The sequence below is a fragment of the Solanum dulcamara genome, chromosome 10, assembly GCF_947179165.1.
Source record: "Solanum dulcamara chromosome 10, daSolDulc1.2, whole genome shotgun sequence".
Lineage (NCBI taxonomy): Eukaryota > Viridiplantae > Streptophyta > Magnoliopsida > Solanales > Solanaceae > Solanum > Solanum dulcamara.
The window spans coordinates 31,857,356-31,863,205 of NC_077246.1; the positions used below are offsets into that span (position 1 = coordinate 31,857,356).

The 5,850-nt window shown below is 37.6% G+C and overlaps 1 pseudogene; it reads left to right on the forward strand.

The window, feature by feature from the left end:
• Window positions 1–4,992: 4,992 nt before the first annotated feature.
• On the forward strand, window positions 4,993–5,111 carry LOC129871817 (5S ribosomal RNA; annotated as a pseudogene).
• The last annotated feature ends 739 nt before the right edge of the window (window positions 5,112–5,850 follow it).

A 5,850-nucleotide genomic window follows, 5' to 3' on the forward strand; every position in this document is an offset into this window, starting at 1 on the left:
GACATGACGGGTGCCAGAACTGGGCACTCACGTATATCCCTTCTATCTGTAAGTAAATCTATCCCCTGTTTTAGTTATAGCACATCAACAAGCAGGATAACATATAATCCAATGAGTCTTATCATAGGCACCACTGTACATACATGAATATACAATCCATACACAACCCACATACATGTCCACAAACCTCTAAGGGTAAGAACAGTAACATAAGGCGGGATAGGGCCCCCACCATTCCCATGAATAAATAAATATATACATCAAAAGTTAATACCAAAACTAGGCTCCGGCATAATGAAGCACTTCTGAACTACTAAGAGGAACTCCTAAGCTAACGGATCCCCAAAGTGTGTATCTGTACCTGTGGGTATGAACGCAGCCCCCTCAAGAAAGGAGGAGGAGTAAGACATATGTACTGAGTTTGTAAAGCATAGACATCATAAGGAAATTACAGTTGGCATAGGGATGCAGGGGGAAAGTATAACATTTAACCATTTAGCGTACTTGCATCGTATAAAGGAAAGTCATACATATTACCATCACGTACTATGCCCAGCCTATTTTGGAGACTCGATGTACCATCTACATTATTCTATCATCATATGCATATATATATTATTTGCGCAATGTAACGTACAACCCGATCTATATATATAGTAAATACATGCCAAGGAGCGCATGGCCTGATCTGCACATCGTATAATAATGCTGAGGAACATTCGATCTGATCCAGATATCATATAGTAATGCCGAGGAATTTTCGTCCGATCCAGATATCATATAGTAATGCCGAGAAATGTTTGGTCCAATCCAAATATCATATATACATGTGTACTCGTCCCTCTAGTAAGGGATTCAGTGAATCATAACTATAGGACCATCATAGGCTTCGGTACCATTACCACCTTATCACATCACATTATCATACATAAATATACATATGTACCCAACCCTCTAAAGAGGGACTCGATGAGTTGTTCATGTCATTGCATTATAATTTCCTCATATAGCGAACCGGCCCTTTAGTGAGGGACTTAGTGGATAATGTAGTGAACTGCACACGATTATGTACCCGGCCCGAGACTCGGTGATAGAAGGGTTACCATGTACACGAGTAGAGTAGTGAGTAACCATATGCATTTTAGATCATATTTGAGACTCGATGGAATACCCAAAATGTTCTATCACTCAAAAACTAAGAAAAGAGTCATGTCAAGTACCTTTTGATTGCCACTATGGATTAGGTCAAAATGGAACTTTTGGAATCATATTCCCATATCAAGTCAAAAAGAAAGAAAGATTAGCTTTACATACTTATTACTTCCCAATGTATAGAAAAACTTGAGAAATAATAGCTCAATTTTTGAAAGAGTTCCAACATTAGAGGATGAGTAAGAAACTCTTAGGAATGGAGTCACCTTCGAGATTGTATCATCTTTTACGTACATCTAGGACATGCCAAAAGAAGACAAAGAATAAGCTTTACATACTCTGTACTTTCCCTCATGGAGTCATCATATGCATATATCGTACCTAGCCCATCATGGGTCGGTGAATAATTATAGCATAATAGCATCATACTTATATCAAAAGCATACCACGAGAAAAGATGGATATGTCTATTTACTCATGCCAAACACATGCCAAGAGAAAGGAGACAATATCACATACTTACTACTCTCCATCATATAGAATCCTTGAGAGGCAATAACTCAACTAGTATATGATTTCTACCATCGAGAAGTAAATGACTTATGAGTCACACTTGGGGTTATATGAATGAAATTCTCCCCACATTTCGTATATCAATCACTGAAGTCTAAGACATGCCAAGAGAAAGCTTCACATACCTTTTTCGGGATTAATTAAAATCCGTCTTGCCTTGATACCTCCTTAACCTATTTAACATGAAAGTAATACTAAGATTAATACCATTTCACTTTCCAATATCCCACTCTACAACCAAGTACTAATAGGAGTCATTTCCTTATCTATTACACTCGACTAGTTTGTTACTAGTTCCTATGCTACCAAAAATCGGGCAGCATTTCCCCTATAACTTCAACATCCCCAAGGTTTCAACTCATCCAAAGTTCCAAAAACCATAACAACAACAACAACCAGCATCATATATAAAAGTAAACCACCTCAACATTACACAATACAAATCCAAATAACTAGCTCATAACTACGATACGAAAATTGAGTTTTTAATTTTTATTTCACAAAATATTTAACCATACCAAATGGAGGGTTGTGTGGCTGAAACAATAAGCACACACACCCTTTTAAAAAAATTTAAATCCCTGCAACACTCAACCCAACCAGCTGCACCCGAAGCACCATAACGACAACCCACTACTTGACTTCGATTTAGCTATTACCATTTTAATTTAGTTAATTTCTAACATCAAGAATCCTTATGCAATTTTTCCACTTCAAAGATTATTTAAAAAATTTAATATACCATATAAAAACATCATAAGACCCAATTTTAAAGGGAGGCCCTTACCTTGCCCGAAACTCGTCAAACTCGTCGAAACTTGCCTTGGAAGTTCCTTCAGCGCGACTAAAACTTTGTGGCTATTTTCTATCCTTTTGGGGCTTATTGAAACCATATATTTACATTAATAACACCTTCATACCCTCATGTTATACCCTATATAATTAATTCACAGAACGAAATTAGAAAACTCACTTTTTTCTCCCCAAAACTGTAGCTCTCTTTCTATAGCTACAAGTTTTCTCTTCTCTTCTTCTTTCTAGAATTTTCTTTTGATAAATATGAACTAAAAGATAAGTATGGGCTAAAAGTCATCAAACATACATATATAGGCTACTTTAGGGGTGACATATGTCAATCCGTAAGTGATGACACGTGTCAAGCCCTTATTGGGCCAACACACACCTTTCCTCCAATCACAGGCTGTCATGTGGCATGTGGGGGGTCCAACACCCTTGCTCCAGCTGTTTCCAGGTGGCATTCTCTCATGCTGCCATATGGTACTCTTTCATGCTTTCATGTGGCACTCTTTCATGCTGCCACATGGCACTCTCTTTTTCCCATCGTGGATTTGTAATCTCGTCTTACTTTACGAAATTATGTAATCCTTTCTACGTAACCTTGGTATGTACTCTAGTATCTTAAGTATGTAAGATTTTCAAGTTGGTAGCTTACGTAAATAAGTCGTATCCTACGACTTATTATTCAGTCTCCAACTTCTTTCGGATTCTTATAACTCTAATTCTAATCTTCTCTACTATGGGGTATCGCATTCTCCTTTTCTTATAGTAGTTTGATAGCGTTATAGATTACCAAGCTCACACGGTAACTCTTAAGAAGCTTAAGGGTTCTTAAGAAGGCTTAAGAAGCTTTAAAAAGCTTTAAGAAACTTTAGTAAACGTTAAAAAACTTAAGAGGCTTACGATCCTCCCAAGAACTTAAGAGCCTTTTAAGAGATTTAAGAACGCATTCCAAAGTACAAAAGTATGGGGTGTAATATCCTTCCCCCTTTTAGGACATTTGTCCTTGAATGTGAACCAAAATCTTCCTTAAGATCATATATAGATTATATGGAAATTCCTGTCTATTGCAATAACACATACTTTCATCAAGCTATCACTATCAGAGTACCAAAGGTTGGGATTACCTGTAGCGTAAGGAGTAGGTACGTATACTTGTGTTTCATTTCCTACTCCACTTCCCAAGTCATCTCTTCACGATTTTTATTTCACCATAATACCTTAACGGAAGCTACATCCTTAATTCACAATATTCCACTTTACCAACCTAGGATGGCGATTGGTTGCTTCTTATAGGATAACTCCTCTGTGACCTGGATACCCTCTACGGGATATACCTAGGTTAGATTACCAACATACTTGCAAAGCATTGATATATGGAAGACTGGATGTACCGCTTCCTAATTCGCTGGTAAGTCTAGCTCGTAGGCAACCTTGCCTATTCGGTAGAGGATCTGATAAGGTTAATGTATCTGGGACTAAGGTCCCCTTTCTTGCTTGATCTCATTACTTTCTCTGTGGATGATACTTTTGAGAGTGCTTAATTATAACTTTAAACTCTATAGATCGACATCGATTATCTGCGTATGACTTCTGTCTATTCGGAGCTGCTAATAAACTCTCTCAAATAAGTTTCACCTTTTATACCACTTATTGAACCACATCTGGGCATATTAGTCATGTTTTACTACCATCAAACCAATCAAGTTGCGACCTACACTATCTATCATACCAAGTCTCGTACGGGACCATCTGGATACTAGAATGATAGTTAATATCATAAGTACTTTTGATAGGTGGTAGACAATTGTATGAGCTACCTTTGGATTCAATCGTATGGGCATGAAACATATCATCTAATGTTTAACTAGTAAGCTTAGTATGTCCATCAGTCTTCATAAACTGATCTTCAGTAGTTAACTGTAACTTGGGCTCTTTCTTCTAGCACAATAGCTATGGGAACTCTGTAAGGTCGTACCACTCTCTTGACCTATAATTTTACACCATTTCGGCTAAGAAGGTAGTCTTTGATTAGAGAAACATGGGATGATCTTGTTAATCTGCAGATAACATTTTATATAGAATTATTTGTCTAGAGAGTGCAAAGTGAGTCTTGTAGCCAAGGTCAGGTTGTGGAATCTTCGACCTCGTATATTACTTTTTTCCCTCTTTAGATGACATCAATTGGTACCCTCGCCTTTTGGGTTTTGCTTTTTACCCATTAGAGTCGGCTACCAAGGTGTGCTGAAGTCCCCTCGCACAATGACCTGTGTAGCTCTTCCGTGGTTTGCCTATCATTAACAGGTATTATGTTGAAAAACTATGGCATACAAGTGCGCCATCTGTTAGTAATCAGCTAATCCTGCTTGCTTTACTTAAGCCCTTTTTTAATTCCCTTAACGTAACTTATAACACTCTAGATACATAATCTCATATCGTTGCTTCGCCGCTAGTTTGGATTTTTCCATCTTGAGTGATCATAGCAGCACTAATGCATCGGATCCCACTAGAATTTTGAAGTTAAACGTGCTTGGACGAGAGTAGTACTAGGATGGGTAATCCCCCGAGAAGTCCTCGTGTCATATTCCATTGCAATCCTTGCAATAATGTGTGAAGGCACTCAACCTAACAAGATTTACCTTAGCATCTTCTTGCTAGTCTTCATGCTTTGCCTTGCCCTCTCCTCTTTTATCTTACAACTGGTATCGAGGTAGATCTTTAGTTCCACCACGACCATGTCTTATTTCTCCCTTAGTACTAATTCCATTTCGGTAGTTTGGCTTAACCCCTCTTTGTATCTCTCTATAACATATCCAAAACATCATAACTATATTGTCCTTCTTGAAACCTTACTCCGTTTATCATGTACTTACTCACTTGGCCCTATACATAACACCTACATATTCATAGGTTTCATAACCATTCTTATACAACTTGTATGAGGTGGACATAGTCTTTTCGTTTCCTGGATCATTCTACTTTATTTATATTATTTACATTGAAACTCGCTCGTCCCATCTTATCATACTTCTTTCTCTTCCTTTAATCACTATTTTCTCTTCTCGCCTCCTATCATCAGAGGTTTCCTATACCATTTCCTTGGTTATTTATCCATTGCAACATCATTTGCGACCAACTATATAGCCAACATCTTGGCTTTTGACCCAGCATGGTATCGTTATCCTTCATACTATCTCTTGAGTTATTCAATACCATTTTCTAGTCGTACCTTTTCCTTTTTATACACACCTATCTTCTAACATTATATCATGTAGGGTCTTGCCAAAAACTTCTTAAAACCTCCTTAAATACCATGCTAACTTCTAC